Here is a 19,190-nt window from a genome sequence, read left to right as displayed (position 1 = left end):
TCTGCTAGCAAAACTGATTATATTACCATCTTCTTTACCATCCTTTGTTATTATTTGAAACAGACACGCACCGATCCCCTGATAACAAGCATCCGCGCTTAAACAGAAGTCCAACTCCATATCTGGTTGATAAGGATGGGTGCGCTAATCTGCGCCTGCTTAATCTGCTGAAAATCATTTTCGCGTTCTTTAGTCCACAACCAACTGTGGTTTTTACGCGGTAAATTTAATATTGAACTACTGTTCAATAATTGTTGTGGCGGAAATTTCCTGAAAACGAGGCCAGTTCCAGAAAACCTTTTAATTGTTTTATTGTGTTGTTGGGAAATGGCGTATCGCATTTAGTTTATAGGGGTCAGGTAGAATTCCCACTGGTGAAATGATATACCCAAGAATTTTATTTTGTCTTTTCCGAATTCAGACTTTTTAAAGTTAACTGTGACATCGTATTAATCAAATTTTTGAGAAACCTTTTCCAAAATACTTACATGTTCATTCCGTGTTAGGGTCGCAGTTGATAGATCATCAACGTAGAGTATAACCTGAGTTCCGGTCCAAGTACTCTAATACTTCAATAAATACACCAGCGTTCACGTTCAATCAGAAAGGTAGCACCCTAAACTGGTAGCTTCTTCCGGCATTTATGAAAGTTGTATACTTTCTACTCTCTTCATGTAATAAAATTTGCCAGTATGAAGGATTCAAATCGAGTGATGCTAAGTACCTAAGGCCATGAAACTTTAATAACTGCTCTTCTAAAGTCACTGGCCTTGTTCTTGTAGGAACGATGACTTTATTTCTCTCGCTTCTAACACCAACCGCACCGTTCCGTCAGTTTTACCAACTGCGAGAATCGGACTGCAGTAAGGCGAGTACGATGTTTCAATAACCTTGCATCTAATCATACGCGCTATTTCTTGTCTTACTGCCTCTTTCTTTGTCCAAGGAATAGCATATGACCTTCTACAATAGGTTTCATGCGGGTACACTTTCATTTCATTCTCATATCCCTTAATAAAACTGGATTGTTTACCAAAAATACTATGATATTTAAAGAGTAATTTTGACAATTCACTTCGCTGTTCATTGTTAAGACAAGTGGATTTACTTATTTCACTGTCTACTGTTTGCTCACCAAGGATCTCCTCGCCAGCATCATCAAGTTCCATTTCATTTGCCATTAAGATCTGAGGAGAGATAAGTTTAAAATTAATGTCAGGTGTCTACCTAGTCTGATTTGTCATTATAGTTCTTATTAAGTTTACTGTCAGTGTGCGCTCTCCTACGTTAAATTGACATCCCCCGCTGCCGATGTCTATTTTTACCCCATATCTCCTGAACACCTCCATACCAAGTATACAGTTCACTATAAGTTTGTGTACCAACAAGAAAGTACACTGCAAAATTAGACCACATATGCTAGTGGGTATGCTGGCCTGTAATTTTATAACTTTAGATTTACTTCCCATCCTCGTTACGATCTTACAGTTCTCCATGGGTAGCGTGGGCACATTTACTTCCCGTGCTATCTCTTTAAACAAACTGGTTGACATCAGGCTTGTTGAGCCGCCAGTATCCAAAACAACTGGTATAGCTATGTTTCCCACCTTTACCTTTATTGTTGCTTGAATAATTTCACTTACCTTGCATGTTGTTTCTTGCTCTTCAGTCAACAACTCTGCTTTCATTTCTGCTGCTTTATTACACCTTAAAAGTAGATTGCGGATATGCTGTACGTGTAAGTTTGTTTCAGTGTCTACTTCCTCTCTTTTATTTCTGTTCGTGTTAGTGTTTATATCACTAATATTATTACTGTGGCACACTGACAGTTCATTAGCTTCTTCCTCTAGTCATACTCGGTTATTGTTATTTCCTGGGGGCGGTAAAGGTATTGTTTTATTTTCTGCCGTCACTTCTACTATGTTCACCGAATGTTCGCGTGCTCGCCAATTCGTGTCCCGGTTGTTTCGGTTTGTCTGTACGAGCTGCCGGTTCTCTCTCCGATCCCTGTGTTCCACATTCCGATCCTGGTAATTTGCATTTCCTTGTCGCCTAGTATCAAAGTTTTCTCTCGAATTTCCCCTATCTCGGCCGTACCTATGGGGCTGACATTTATTTTCCTACCTGTGGCTGATAAGTAAACCCATAGTACGGATTTCCGTTGTGGCGCTGCGGTGCATAATGATGCCATTCATTCATACGCACACGACCATTATAGTCTCCAAAGCCATTGTCGTCACCGTAGTTGTTCTTCCCATTTGGGTTGTGATCATTACCGTTACGATAACTAGGCATGGCCTACCCATCCTCATGAATTAGATCTATTGAGTCGAGCACTGAGAGAAAATACTCGAGATCATATACGGGAACGGTTACCAACTTTTCCCTAACATTTGCAGGCAACTTGTTCTTTAAGATTTTCAATACATCGACATGAGATCTCGGATTATTCCAGTAACGGGTCTTGTTTAGATATGTTTCAATATATTTTCTTAGCCCCTGAGTTTTGGATGATATGATAATGTGTAAAATACCTCTCTTCTTAATCTCCCCTGGATAGCTGTTGACCAGTATTTATCTAAAAATTCATTCTAAAATTGATCATACGTCTCGCAAAGTTCCGACATCTCTGTAGCCCATCAAAGTGTGCTCTACCACATACTTCTATCCAAGTCCTAGGCAGTACATTCCTAAAGGCTCCGATAAACACTGTAATGTTGTTGCTTTATTTTGTGGTGTAAGCGGTGCTGATAAAAAAAACGGGTTACAAGCTGTGAGCTGTCTGGGGAAGTTAACCTTGCATTACAGAGCAACTGTTTCACCAGGTATCCTGTCTAGCTTACCAAATTCCCAACCAGACTAACATTAATTATAATCTTTTAATCGTCATATGACAACCAGTGATATATATATACATATATATATATATATACACTCCTGGAAATTGAAATAAGAACACCGTGAATTCATTGTCCCAGGAAGGGGAAACTTTATTGACACATTCCTGGGGTCAGATACATCACATGATCACACTGACAGAACCACAGGCACATAGACACAGGCAACAGAGCATGCACAATGTCGGCACTAGTACAGTGTATATCCACCTTTCGCAGCAATGCAGGCTGCTATTCTCCCATGGAGACGATCGTAGAGATGCTGGATGTAGTCCTGTGGAACGGCTTGCCATGCCATTTCCACCTGGCGCCTCAGTTGGACCAGCGTTCGTGCTGGACGTGCAGACCGCGTGAGACGACGCTTCATCCAGTCCCAAACATGCTCAATGGGGGACAGATCCGGAGATCTTGCTGGCCAGGGTAGTTGACTTACACCTTCTAGAGCACGTTGGGTGGCACGGGATACATGCTGACGTGCATTGTCCTGTTGGAACAGCAAGTTCCCTTGTCGGTCTAGGAATGGTAGAACGATGGGTTCGATGACGGTTTGGATGTACCGTGCACTATTCAGTGTCCCCTCGACGATCACCAGTGGTGTACGGCCAGTGTAGGAGATCGCTCCCCACACCATGATGCCGGGTGTTGGCCCTGTGTGCCTCGGTCGTATGCAGTCCTGATTGTGGCGCTCACCTGCACGGCGCCAAACACGCATACGACCATCATTGGCACCAAGGCAGAAGCGACTCTCATCGCTGAAGACGACACGTGTCCATCCGTCCCTCCATTCACGCCTGTCGCGACACCACTGGAGGCGGGCTGTACGATGTTGGGGCGTGAGCGGAAGACGGCCTAACGGTGTGCGGGACCGTAGCCCAGCTTCATGGAGACGGTTGCGAATGGTCCTCGCCGATACCCCAGGAGCAACAGTGTCCCTAATTTGCTGGGAAGTGGCGGTGCGGTCCCCTAAGGCACTGCGTAGGATCCTACGGTCTTGGCGTGCATCCGTGCGTCGCTGCGGTCCAGTCCCAGGTCGACGGGCACGTGCACCTTCCGCCGACCACTGGCGACAACATCGATGTACTGTGGAGACCTCACGCCCCACGTGTTGAGCAATTCGGCGGTACGTCCACCCGGCCTCCCGCATGCCCACTATACGCCCTCGCTCAAAGTCCGTCAACTGCACATACGGTTCACGTCCACGCTGTCGCGGCATGCTACCAGTGTTAAAGACTGCGATGGAGCTCCGTATGCCACGGCAAACTGGCTGACACTGCCGGCGGCGGTGCACAAATGCTGCGCAGCTAGCGCCATTCGACGGCCAACACCGCGGTTCCTGGTGTGTCCGCTGTGCCGTGCGTGTGATCATTGCTTGTACAGCCCTCTCGCAGTGTCCGGAGCAAGTATGGTGGGTCTGACACACCGGTGTCAATGTGTTTTTTTTCCCATTTCCAGGAGTGTATATATATATAAAAGAGAATTTAAGTAAAAAGAAATCAATCAGTTTGTATTTGGAAATTTATTTTAACATTGTTCATTGAAATTTCAGCATATTAAACTTGATTCATAAATAAACTGGTGCCTTATTTAGGATTGTGTAAATGTGAGTTTGTAATCTTACAGACCACATCAAATAGGGAGTCAAGATTGGGAGACTACATACAACACTGCATTCATAAAATAACACACGAAGAACGCTGAAACATATGCAAGAGGAAATTAACCACAACCAACCGATTCAATTTTCACCCAAAGAAGTTACGTTCATAGCGCAATCGCGTCCGTCATCAAATTACCACATACTGGTATACTAAATTCATACTAACTCTCTGTGAAATCTTCCCGAAAAGAATAGCTGAGGGCTACTTTGATGATTACACCACATGCTTCACGTGCTCAACTTGGTTTACACAAAGAGTGTAACTCCACAATAATTTTGATAATTAAAATAAATTAGATCGAAACGCAATTTACAAAAGAAAAACCTCGAACTGGTTACTATCGTCTTACTATTAACCTGATGAGTCAAACAATTGTATAAGCACGTGGTACTGGTCTCACAAAGTACACCCCACGTGGGTTGAACATAAAGAAAAGTTGCTATATTGAAAAATATTGTCAAGACGAGACGTTATAATCTCACGCACATTCGCATTTAAGATTGATGATCTTAGTTAGAGTTACTGATCAACACGTGGTTCCACTTTACTCACAAAGTAGTGACAAAGCAACTAGCGGAAGATATTCTGAACTTCACACTCGAAATACACTGCGTTGCAATTTAAGATAACGTTAGATATTTTAGAGCTAAACCTGAAATAAAGGTGATTAAATTTTCAGTTAGGCTGAACTTAAGAAATCCATTGTCCTACAGACTTAGCAGACACGCGCTTAGCCGGAGATCTTACCACTTCAGACGCTCGCCACGGACAGACTGACCTGGACCCTTCCTGAGGGTGGCTCACAAATACAAACGGAAGTGTCCAGAGGGGCAGCTTCCTATACCAACATGACAAGGGACGGACAGGACCATACTAAGCACAGAAACCTCTCTGCTTTTAGAGAGCGTAGCTACCTGTTCCGACGTTGGTCCTATTGTTCTCTAGCAGACAGGCTTGTCTGCTACCATCAAGCATGCAACTAGAAATACATTTGCTCATTCATCCTCTCACACAGAACGGAAGGGGGATGACAGTATCTTATCATATACAGTATACAAAAGAAAGCGGATGTAGGTTCTGTAAGATACTGTGTGACATGAATTACATATAAACTGTGTTTTAAAGTGTAGTAGTGTGACAGATCGTTCTTGTTTATGTGTAAAAGTAACACGTTCCACTGCTCAGTCTCCTCCCAGATAGTCAGAAACATCACAGTAAATTTAGAAGAGGAATTTATGCCGTAAATGACAACAGATTTAAGAAATTAATATGAAAGGAATCCAACAGAGACCTTTCAACACTACTGTGTGCGTTCGCTTTGTTTCATTTGAAAATACAGGAAACTGTCGGTGTCTTATTAAACTCTTGTCCATTAAGAACGCTGTCCAGCAGGACAGAACAGCATTTACATGTGGTGATGATATATCTGTCTGACAAAAGATTTGCTCGCGTGGCGTGGGTTGGGCATTGTTGTCCGCGCCACGATTTCTCTCACCGGCGTACGGCTGTTTATAGCTTCGCTTACCGGCCCCGGCGATGATATTACCGTACTTTGTTTGTGAACTATTTCGTTCATTAATCTTTGTTCTACCTTTTTGATATAATGTTCTACTAGTTTAAAAATTTTCTTCCTTGTCCCCCATTACTTTCTTTACCGCTTTCACGTAAATACGCCGTCCGCGGACGCATTTTTCCGTGAACGTTGTGGTTTTTTTTGTATTACCCTTTTGTATTATTTTTCTTTTGTATTACCCTTTACTGTTTCGTAAAGTTGCACAAGGTCTGACTTGATTATTTTAAGCTGTAATCCTATCCCCACCGAGATTTTCTCTACGTTTTCTGGTAAGTCGTCGCAGAAAGAATGCAGCTTCGCTACTTCTGATTGTACATTATCTATGTTAACCATCGTATTCTTTTGCGTTACCTGCAAATTTTCCTGAGTTTCTCTGATTCCCGATAGCTCCTGTCCACATTTGTGTGTGAGTGTTTCAAATTTATCTTCCTCTGTGACTTTTAATTTATCACTCATATTGTGAACTGAAGTTTGTACTTGTTCGTTAATTTTCCTATTCACTTCCGTAGAAATTTGCGATATCTGCTGCGTGAACTTCGTATCCAGATTGTTGAGTTCTGTGCACAAATTTTTTGCCTAGCCTGAAATGTATGTCATGTTTGTATTTACCTTCTCGATCCCGGAAGTTACTGTGGTCATGTCTGCTTGTATTGTTTCAAAACTCGACATTTTTTAATTTGCTGTGTTCAGATTGGTCTCTAAACCCGACTTTTTTGAATTTATGTCTGCTAAGGCTAGAAATATGGCTTGCATATCTTCCCTAGTCACTTCTGACCTACGCCTGTCAGCATCTGCGACTGTACTACGCCTACTACTTTCATTTAAAATATTCCTTTGTCTTGAGGTGTTATTAATTTCGTCTACTGCAATCAGCGTATTGCTTATAATGAAATGTTCCGTATTCACTGGCGTCGAATGCAACAATGGCATGTCGCGCCCAGCATCCAAATAATCGCCGCTTGACGGTTACAAACCACTCATTGTTACGTTTTGCAAATGCAAGTCTACTACATTGGCATTTTGATTTTGAAATGGCATTTCCTTATTGTTTTGCCAATCGTTTATAGAAATCTTTACGCTTCTACGGTTACCAAAATTAATATTTTCTCTGTTTGGTTTTTACTTCCGCGCTATTTCTCGCGCGACAGACAGCATACACAAGTATATGTGATTGTAATCTCAATTGGTGTAATCTCAATATGCTTTTCGTGCTGACAAAGAAAAGTCATTCTCTCTACTTGATTGTAATTGCGTTAACCTCTGATGCTTTAGGTTCTGTATTTTAGGAAATAGGTGCTTGGATTTTCTAATAGGTCTACTAGGCACGCATTTTCTACATGTGGTCGTACCTTATTGTTGTCTTGTAACTGGTGCTTCTCTCTATTATAGTTTTAGTTGTCCACTCTTGGTATTGTTGTCTTCTACCCGCTACTTTACTTTTTATTTCTTTTTCTTTCAATTAGTATTTTTCCAGTGTTACATCATCGTCACCGTCATGTCATCAGCGTACATGGAACATAAACTAATTATTAACATACATGTTCACCCATTGTCTTAACAACACTAGTACTCAAAGTTTTGCCCATTACTTATTGTGCCTGTCACTTTTCTCCACTTTATAATACAATAAAAAATATATAATAAAAAGGTGTTTAGATATATGGAATTAATTAGGTTAATTTTTCGGCGCTAGGACAAGCAGAATAAGCTGGAGTATGCCTGTAAATGGGTTCCTATTAGTTAATGTTGGTTCTGCATGGACAAATAGTCTTTCTCTTGTTGTAGATTTATGCTTACCAATTAATAATACTACTTCCGATCGCCATATCCTCCTGCAAAATCTTGACCATGTCTATGATATGGTAATCGGAACATCGTGATAACTCCGAAGTACGCTGGTGGGCTTCTTTAGTTCTTCTATATTGCAGTACTACTTGGAATAATAACTCAACTTTTCACTCACCGAAATCGAATGTGTTATTACTTCTACACATATTAAAAATATAGACTTTTCACTTATTCTCATAACCAAAATGGCTACTGCCGATTACGATCTAAAATAACGTGCCTCTACCCTCGTTCATTAGCAGAGAGAGAGAGAGAGAGTCCTTCTTCTTACCGAAGAACAGGAAAGTCATCTTACGTTTTTTAACATTTGAAAATCAAAAATACATGACTGTAGGCGCAGGCTCTACGCTGGGCTACCGCTTCATCTCTTCTCTTAGCCTTTAAGAAAACGAAAACATAAAAGCAAGAACTGCAAAAGGTACATCACTGGAGGCAACATAGCCATATAACAGTTTTGAGTGGAAACAAACGTCGAATTAAAAGAGAAGGTGCTGTGGCAGCTGAAAAATAGAGGGAATGAATACATAATTTCAAGTAATAAATGCATTTCTTCAAAAGCTCGTCCAGCACAGAAATTAAATCTCATTAATGATTATTTTTGGTAGTTTCCTTTGGAAAAAGACAGTAATAATGCATAACGACCATTAATTACCTGGTATACTTAAAAGTCATTTTCCTCAAATTCAAGATTTTGGCACTTACAGCTTTTTTTTTTAAATTTCTAGTCTTCTGTTTCTGATCTTGCTGATTCTCATCTGTGCTCCTGTCATTAGAATAATCCCTTTTTATCTTCTTGCTAGCCATGTAAAACAAAAAAAAAAAAAAAAACAGTCAATGTATCACTTAAGAGGAGAAGGAATTATAAGTTCCTGTTACAGCAAACCCGATCAGGGTGAGTATATATGTCCTCAGTGCAACCAGTAGCTTAGTTCCATCATCGCCGCGCCTTCATCAGTCAAATGTTCAGAAGAGCAGCTACAGCTTCATCAAACATCATCATCAACTAGGTGTCAGTTAGCCCTGATGGTCCTGGGCTTCTAACTGATGCCATCAAGTCGAGGCGTCTCATAAGATTCCTCTGCCTGACACACGAGCCAGCCTTCAGCATACCTGCACACCACTTCCGGTCACTTCGGACTGCCGCAGAGTACGCCAGACCAGCTGTAAGCTCACTGTGCCTCGGAGCGGACACCCTTTATGCATCAGGAAGGCTGTCGACGCCAGCAGCTGGTGTTACGCTGTCTCCGCATTCTGTTGCGTTAGCAGACTCATGCGCGTCCGCTAGGCAAGGTCAGCGTCCTGATCACATCAGTCGACCTACTGTATGAGAACCATCATATAGTACAGAATATTTTATTGAGCCAGCATTCTTGAGTCCATGCTCGCTGTGGTACTGGAAGATCCCATCCTCGTAGCGTTCCGCATACGTCATTCTGGGGCAGAAGTGACCATCTTGTCGCGCGGGATTAGCCGAGCGGTCTGAGGCGCTGCAGTCATGGACCGTGTGGCTGGTCCCGACGGAGGTTCGAGTCCTCCCGCGGGCATGGGTGTGTGTGTTTGTCCTTAGGACAATTTAGATTAAGTAGTGTGTACGCTTAGGGACTGATGACCTTAGCAGTTAAGTCCCATAACATTTAACACACATTTGAACATTTTGTTGACAATCTTGCAACAATGGTGTCCGTGTAGCGGTCAACAGAAACATGACACTATTGCACTCTGTACCACGGTCAACAAGGATATCTGAGACAGTGCAACAAAATTTTATGTGTCATTGGAATGCGTACATTAATAATGACACTTGTTCCTTTGAACTGTTACTAAGAGCTTAACTAATCGCCACAAGTTATAAGTTGTTTATGTCGATAAAAACTAAATATTAGTATTTTTTCAAGTTAAAGTACGCAGATTAGGATCTCTACAGACGTACAGATTTGTCCTTAAAGGTTTGGGATACTCTTTATTGCTGAGTAATTAAAAATTATAGGTCATGGATTGGATCTAATGAAACAAATGGTTCACCATAACATCAATGATTTAATCTCCACGTAATCATTGATTCTTATTGTTACAACTTCTTTGCAAATTTCGAACTGGTCTGTCTATTCTAACTGCACTCGCCGCGTTTAGCTGTAAGAGATCTAGAGAAAGCAAGATGCAGTTTCCTAAAGGCAATAAAATTACGCAAACGAAGCTCACAAGAGCGCTGTGTCATGATAGCAAATGCAAAATACGAGAGTCACTCCAAAAGAAATACACACTATTTTTCTTTAAAATCCATCTTTTGTTCTACATGTTTGAAAGTTTTACAGTGTGTAGAGACACCTTTTAAGAACAATATTTTCATTTCTCCACATAATTTCCCTCCCTCTCAACTGCCTTACGCCATCTTGGAACCACCGCCTGCATACCCACACGGTAAAATTCTGGACCAACCCGTTGGAGCCACTGTTTGGCAGCGTGCACAAGGGAGTCATCATCTTCAAACGTTGTTCCACGAAGGGAGTCTTTCAGTTTCCCAAAGAGATGATAGTCACATGCAGCCAGGTCAGGACTGTAAGGCGGGTGTTTCAATGTTGTCCATCCGAGTTTTGTGATCGCTTCCATGGTTTCTTGACTGACATGTGGCCGTGCATTGTCGTGCAACAGCAAAACATCCTGCTTTTGCCGATGTGGTCGAACACGACTCAGTCGAGCTTTAAGTTTCTTCGGTGTCGTCACATATGCATCAGAATTTATGGTGATTCCACTTGGCATGATGTCCACAAGCAACAGTCCTTCGGAATCGAAAAACACCGTAGCTATAACTTTTCCAGCAGAAGGTATCATTTTTTTTTTCTTGGGCGAATTTGCATGATGCCACTCCATTGATTGCCGCTTCATCTCTGGCGAAAAATGATGGAGCCATGTTTCATCACCTGTCACAATTCTTCCGAGAAATTCAACTCCATCATTCTCGTACTGTTCCAAAAGTTCACTGCATACCGTTTTTCTTGTTTCTTTGTGAGCCTCTGTCAACATCCTGGGAACCCACCTGGCACAAACCTTTTTTAACGCCAACACTTTCAGTATTCTGCAAACACTTCCTTTCCCTATCCCAACGTAGCGTGACAATTCGTTCACTGTGATGCATCTGTCAGCAGTCACCAATTCGTTAACTCTCTGCACATTGTCTGGAGTGTGGGCAGAACGAGGCCAGCTGCTGCGAGGACAATCCTCAATATTGCCGTGCCCACTTTCATCACGTAACCTGCTTGCCCACCGACTAACTGTACTGTGATCGACATCACCTTTTTCAACCTCTTGTGGATGTTTCGCACTGTCTCGTTTTCACATCACAGGAATTCTATGACAGCACGTTGCTTCTGACGAATGTCAAGTGTAGCAGCCATCTTGAAGACATGCTGTGACGGCGCCACTCACGGGAACAGGTTGAACTAAGTTTGGAAACAAGCAGGAAGGATGTGTCCACACACTAAAACTTTCAGACATGCGGAATGAAAACTGTATTTTTACAAAAATAACGTGCATTTCTTTTGGAGTTACCCTCGTAGTTCATAATGTTGCAGAGCTAAGCACGTGGTTTACTCGTTTCCGTAGTCGAGGACGTTAACTCCCGCCTGTGCGGCTGCGCTCGACGTGGAGGTACGTTAGTTCAAACACTGGGTGGATGAAATTTTCACAGCAAGTTTTTTGCAGGAAAGGTAAGATTCCTGATAACTAGTCTTTGCTCCATTGTTCTGGATTAAATTCCAAACCTTTCTACTGTGTTTCAAAAGCGAGGGCATTTGACACTCTTGACGGTCATCGGTCCATCGGATGGGGACGTTACGCTCTGCGGCCCCCTTGGTGCTATTCTAGAGGATTAGGCTATGTGTCGACACCGAGTTTCACCCTCTTATCTTATCTCATAATCATCACCAAAAAACACTACACTATACACGCATCCATTGCTGTCACCTACACTCTACAAACACACATGTGACACAACTACCGCATATCTGCAAGGAGAGGGGAGATAGAACACCCTTTCAAATAGGCGGCTCATCCCATCCCATGGCATACCCAAGCCGACAATGTCATACAACATTTACATTTACCCATGCCCAAGTCAGTCCGTCAATAGCGAGCGCATTAAAACAGTCAATAACCACACTCAGTGGATGACCGTAAACGAGAACCTAGTTCGCGGTGGTAATGTCTGTTCCTGGAAGAATTGTTACATACTATGGATAGTGGCATACGCAGCAGTGAGTTTTAGAGCTTGTAAGAGGTCCATGATTAAAGAATTTGTTGCTAGCGCACTCGAGCAGATGTAATTTCGATGGATTGCTCACGCGCTGCCTGCTCACTACTACTGCCTGCGATATAAGAGAATCTCAGACCAAAGAGCAGTGTTGTATGCAGTAGTAACTGTGTAGCAGTAGTAGTTAGTTGTCGCTAGGAGTCTGGTGTATGGAGTTGGCTGGGCCGGTCGTGTGGAGCGATGGCGGTGCCTGAGCGTTGTAGTATAAGGTAAAAGCAGCCTTGCGCATCAAGTCCCATGTAAATGTTTTTTAAAAATCTCTTAATAATAATCTTTCTTATAAAAATTAAATTTTGACAATCATTCATCTCAATTTAAAGAATTTACTAATTTCTCCAATCCATTGTCATCCCGATTATTGTAAAGGAAAATCAGTTGTTTCTTTTTATACATGACCAATGTATCGGCCAGCACTGCACTGAGCTGTGCCAGAAAAATTTATTATAGAAGCAGATATATACGCGTTATCCGGCGACCTTGTTGAGGTAAGAATTTTCATTTTTATTCAGAATGATCTCTCAGGGCCATGACGCAGCGCTGCTGACGTCCAAAATTTACCAGTTTAAATTCACAGTCAATTATTGAAAGGTTATAAGTGAGCCACAATTTTATTGAGAGATTAGTCACATTTTATTATTGATAGGTTGCGGAACTTAACTGTTGGGAGGTTACGCTGAATGTGAATTATATACTTATATTTTTTACTGTTGGGAGGTTATTATTTTTATTATATATCTGTGGGGAGATTACACTAAATGTGAATGCTATAATTACTTTTTTTTTATTTTAGTGTGGGGAGGTTAAAAGCTGTTAGAGATGTTATGTAGATGGCGGTGGTCTCGAGGATCATGGAGCCCTGCTCGTGTTACAACACAGTGATACGAAGGCATTCTAGATATAGAATCGTTACGATATCAGAAATTAGCTGCCTCTTCATACACTGTAGTTCACAAAGGACGCATGTGTTGACTAGAAGCTCGAACAACGACACTGTGGGAAAGTGAACAGAGGAGAGAGTGCTGGTGACGTCAATTACGTCGGTCTACAAAACCTAACAGTGCCAACATTTCAGAAACCGCTATTTTGACTGCAGCGGAGAAATATGTCATTTTACCATCATGTCAACGTTTAGATGAGACAGAGCCTTGAATCAGCTGGACAAGAAATGGTGAGAGAACTGTTCGTGGTTTCCTCTAAGGAACTGTACTGTTGACACTTATCTTAAATGCTGTAGAGAAACTATTGAGAACCTAAATCAAGGCGGCCACACCGCGATTAGAGCTCAACTCCTCCAAAATGTGAGTCCATTGACTTCACATATCCTGAAGATAAACAAATTTTGACTAAACTGGAGTACTTACTCTTCGTGGAGAATCTACAACAAAAATAAACTTTTCGTACCTGCTCATCGAAAGTCTTCACCTTTATCGTCGCACCTCAACACAATCATGAGGCGCAAGGCTGCATCAACTCTAACCTCCAATAAACACGTAAATAGCAACCTGTCGATTGCCTGGGTTCGACTGCGGATATTTCTTGCAGAAGAACTGATGCAAATCTTTGTGTGTACTCTTTTTTTCCCGAGGGCATGCAGCTTTAGTGTATGATTAAATGATGATGGTGTCCTCTTGGGTAAAATATTCCGGAGGTAAAATAGTCCCCCATTCGGATCTCCGGGCCGGGACTACTCAAGAGGATGTCGTTATCAGGAGAAAGAAAACTGGCGTTCTACGGATCGGAGCGTGGAATGTCAGATCCCTTAATCGGGCAGGTAGGTTAGAAAATTTAAAAAGGGAAATGGATAGGTTGAAGTTAGATATAGTGGGAATTAGTGAAGTTCGGTGGCAGGAGGAACAAGACTTCTGGTCAGGTGACTACAGGGTTATAAAAACAAAATCAAATAGGGGTAATGCATGAGTAGGTTTAATAATGAATAGGAAAATAGGAATGCGGGTAAGCTACTACAAACAGCATAGTGAACGCATTATTGTGGCCAAGATAGATACGAAGCCCACACCTACTACAGTAGTACAAGTTTATATGCCAACTGGCTCTGCAGATGACGAAGAAATTGAAGAAATGTATGATGAAATAAAAGAAATTATTCAGATTGTGAAGGGAGACGAAAATTTAATAGTCATGGGTGACTGGAATTCGAGTGTAGGAAAAGGGAGAGAAGGAAACATAGTAGGTGAATATGGATTGGGGCTAAGAAATGAAAGAGGAAGCCGCCTGGTAGAATTTTGCACAGAGCACAACATAATCATAACTAACACTTGGTTTAAGAATCATGTAAGGAGGTTGTATACATGGAAGAACCCTGGAGATACTAAAAGGTATCAGATAGATTATATAATGGTAAGACAGAGATTTAGGAACCAGGTTTTAAATTGTAAGACATTTCCAGGGGCAGATGTGGACTCTGACCACAATCTATTGGGTATGACCTGTAGATTAAAACTGAAGAAACTGCAAAAAGGTGGGAATTTAAGGAGATGGGACCTGGATAAACTGAAAGAACCAGAGGTTGTAGAGAGTTTCAGGGAGAGCATAAGGGAACAATTGACAGGAATGGGGGAAAGAAATACAGTAGAAGAAGAATAGGTAGCATTGAGGGATGAAGTAGCGAAGGCAGCAGAGGATCAAGTAGGTAAAAAGACGAGGGCTAGTAGAAATCCTTGGGTAACAGAAGAAATATTCAATTTAATTGATGAAAGGAGAAAATATAAAAATGCAGTAAATGAAGCAGGCAAAAAAGAATGCAAACGTCTCAAAAATGAGATCGACAGGAAGTGCAAAATGGCTAAGCAGGGATGGCTAGAGGACAAATGTAAGGATGTAGAGGCCTATCTCACTAGGGGTAAGATAGATACTGCCTACAGGAAAATTAAAGAGACCTTTGGAGATAAGAGAACGACTTGTATGAATATCAAGAGCACAGATGGAAACCCAGTTCTAAGCAAAGAAGGGAAAGCGGAAAGGTGGAAGGAGTATATAGAGGGTCTATACAAGGGCGATATACTTGAGGACAATATTATGGAAATGGAAGAGCATGTAGATGAAGATGAAATGGGAGATATGATACTGCGTGAAGAGTTTGACAGAGCACTGAAAGACCTGAGTCGAAACAAAGCCCCCGGAGTAGACAACATTCCATTGGAACTACTGACGGCCTTGGGAGAGCCAGTCCTGACCAAACTCTACCATCTGGTGAGCAAGATGTATGAAACAGGCGAAATACCCTCAGACTTCAAGAAGAATATAATAATTCCAATCCCAAAGAAAGCAGGTGTTGACAGATGTGAAAATTACCGAACTATCAGTTTAATAAGTCACAGCTGCAAAATACTAACACGAATTCTTTACAGACGAATGGAAAAACTAGTAGAAGCCAACCTCGGGGAAGATCAGTTTGGATTCCGTAGAAACACTGGAACACGTGAGGCAATACTGACCTTACGACTTATCTTAGAAGAAAGATTAAGGAAAGGCAAACTTACGTTTCTAGCATTTGTAGACTTAGAGAAAGCTTTTGACAATGTTGACTGGAATATTCTCTTTCAAAGGTGGCAGGGGTAAAATACAGGGAGCGAAAGGCTATTTACAATTTGTACAGAAACCAGATGGCAGTTATAAGAGTCGAGGGACATGAAAGGGAAGCAGTGGTTGGGAAGGGAGTAAGACAGGGTTGTAGCCTCTCCCCGATGTTGTTCAATCTGTATATTGAGCAAGCAGTAAAGGAAACAAAACAAAAATTCGGAGTAGGTATTAAAATTCATGGAGAAGAAATAAAAACTTTGAGGTTCGCCGATGACATTGTAATTCTGTCAGAGACAGCAAAGGACTTGGAAGAGCAGTTGAATGGAATGGACAGTGTCTTGAAAGGAGAATATAAGATGAACATCAACAAAAGCAAAACAAGGATAATGGAATGTAGTCGAATTAAGTCGGGTGATGCTGAGGGAATTAGATTAGGAAATGAGGCACTTAAAGTAGTAAAGGAGTTTTGCTATTTGGGGAGCAAAATAACTGATGATGGTCGAAGTAGAGAGGATATAAAATGTAGGCTGGCAATGGGAAGGAAAGCGTTTCTGAAGAAGAGAAATTTGTTAACATCCAGTATTGATTTAAGTGTAAGGAAGTCATTTCCGAAAGTATTCGTATGGAGTGTAGCCATGTATGAAAGTGAAACATGGACGATAAATAGTTTGGACAAAAAGAGAATAGAAGCTTTCGAAATGTGGTGCTACAGAAGAATGCTGAAGATTAGATGGGTAGATCACATAACTAATGAGGAAGTATTGAATAGGATTGGGGAGAAGAGAAGTTTGTGGCACAACTTGACCAGAAGAAAGGATCGGTTGGTAGGACATGTTCTGAGGCATCAAGGGATCACCAATTTAGTATTGGAGGGCAGCGTGGAGGGTAAAAATCGTAGAGGGAGACCAAGAGATGAGTACACTAAGCAGATTCAGAAAGATGTAGGTTGCAGTAGGTACTGGGAGATGAAAAAGCTTGCACAGGATAGAGTAGCATGGAGAGCTGCATCAAACCAGTCTCAGGACTGAAGACCACAACAACAACAACAACTCTTTTCGTTGTGTTCAGATTATGTCAACAAAATCTCAAGATAGAGTACCGTTAGTTCTCATGATAGTAAGTAGCAAGCTTGTTTCGGTTTTTTTAAAGCCATTTTGAACTTTCCTCGTCGTCTCCAACGGCTTTAAATGTTTAGATAAACTAGAGCCTGCCGTATTGTCGAATTTTTACAGGATCACGTCCCAGACCTTTACACCTGTAAAGGGCTTAACAGCTGCGGTCAGCGTGTCGTTGTAGTTTGCTAATGAAACTAGTGGGCTCTAACCCGTGCAGGTTCCACGCGCTGTTCGTTAATCCAACACGGGTGCGCGCGCCCCACTTACTGCTGTCGTGTTGGACAATTGTTCGGACGCTGTCGTGTATCCGCTTGTTTCGGGGCGCCACGGCATTATCCTTGCTCGTACCTGACAAAGCTGGTTATCCAGGTCAGCGTGTTCATAGCATTACCTACTGTTTACCCGCTTCACATAACTAAGCCCTGCTAATCCTTCGTCTACGAACACGGCACAGCGCTACGCATTAGCGTTTTACGCACAGCCACATACGGCTTAATATTGGAATTTCACATGTCATTTCCAAAAATCATTGGAACATGATAAAGAGTGTCATGTTTATTACTTTAGACAGCTTTTGATTATATGTTACGCTAATGGACTTTACACTAGCGTGTTAGGTAAAACTTTCACAGCTCACGTCTATACAATCGCTAAAATCAATAAATTTTGTAGTAATAACTGCAATATAAGTATTGCAATCTTTATGAATGATGAATTTATTTTATTTGGAGCCACCAACACGTCACAAAATGGTGCCCACAATGATCTATCATTGGGCCCACGTTTTGTGACGCACTTACAGAGCCTCTTCTTGAACAACTTGACGTAAGTTAAGAAGTTACTGGAATCGTGGCATATGTAGACCAGCTGCTGATTATTGTTTCGAGGGATTCCAGAGTACAGATGGATAAGAAACGTAAGCTTTAGCCCTGTTGCAGAGCTGTTGCTTGCTCAACAAGCTGAATTCGGCTGCGATTAAAACGGCTTACTCACTTTTGAAAGGTAAACTGTCTTGTACAAGGAATCCGAGCGTCGAACTAAACAACATGAGACAGAGAAGTTGCTGTCCATGCATCAGCGCGGCTCCTGCGAAACGCAACTCGCCCTTCTTTTCACATGATATCTTGCGAACCATGGATGAAGGGTATCAGACCGATGCCATATTCCTTGACTTCTGAAAAAAAAAAAAAAATGGTTCAAATGGCTCTGGGCACTATGGGACTTAACTGCTGTGGTCATCAGTCCCCTAGAACTCAGAACTACTTAAACCTGACTAACCTAAGGAGATCACACACATCCATGCCCGAGGCAGGATTCGAACCTGCGACCGTAGCGGTCGCGCGGTTCCAGACTGACTTCCGGAAAGCGTTTGAATCGGTGCCCCACTGTAGACTCCTAACTAAGGTACGAGCGTATGGGATTGGTTCCCAAATATGTGAGTGGCTCGAAGACTTCTTAAGTATTAGAACCCAGTACGTTGTCCTCGATGGTGAGTGTTCATCGGAGGTGAGGGTATCATCTGGAGTGCCCCAGGGAAGTGTGGTAAGTCCGCTGTTGTTTTCTATCTACGTAAATGACCTTTTGGGTAGGGTGGATAGCAATGTGCGGCTGTTTGCTGACGATGCTAAGGTGTACGGGAAGGTGTCGTCGTTGAGTGACTGTAGGAGGATACAAGATGTCTTGGACAGGATTTGTGATTGGTGTAAAGAATGGCAGCTAATTCTAAATATAGATCAATGTAAATTAATGCAAATGAATAGGAAAAAGAATCCCGTAATGTTTGAATACTCCATTAGTAGTGTAGCGCTTGACACAGTCACGTCGATTAAATATTTGGGCGTAACATTGCAGAGCGATATGAAGTGAGACAAGCATGTAATGGCAGTTGTGGGGAAGGCGGATAGCCGTCTTCGGTTCATTGGTAGAATTTTGGGAAGATGTGGTTCATCTGTAAAGGAGAACGCTTATAAAACACTAGTAAGACCTATTCTTGAGTACTGCTCGAGCGTTTGGGATCCCTATCAGGTCGGATTGAGGGAGGACATAGAAGCAATTCAGAGGCGGGCTGCTAGATTTGTTTCTGGTAGGTTGTTACGGAAATGCTTTAGGAACTCGGGTGGGAGTCTCTGGATTAAAGGAGGCGTTCTTTTCGTGAATCTCTACTGAGGAAATTTAGATAACCAGCATTTGAGGCTGACTGCAGTACAATTTTACTGCCGCCAGCTTATATTTCGCGGAAGGACCACAAAGATA

The sequence above is a fragment of the Schistocerca americana genome, chromosome 5 (assembly GCF_021461395.2).
Source record: "Schistocerca americana isolate TAMUIC-IGC-003095 chromosome 5, iqSchAmer2.1, whole genome shotgun sequence".
NCBI lineage: Eukaryota > Metazoa > Arthropoda > Insecta > Orthoptera > Acrididae > Schistocerca > Schistocerca americana.
The sequence above is the reverse complement of the archived record's forward strand: the minus strand, read 5'-3'. Positions refer to the sequence as shown.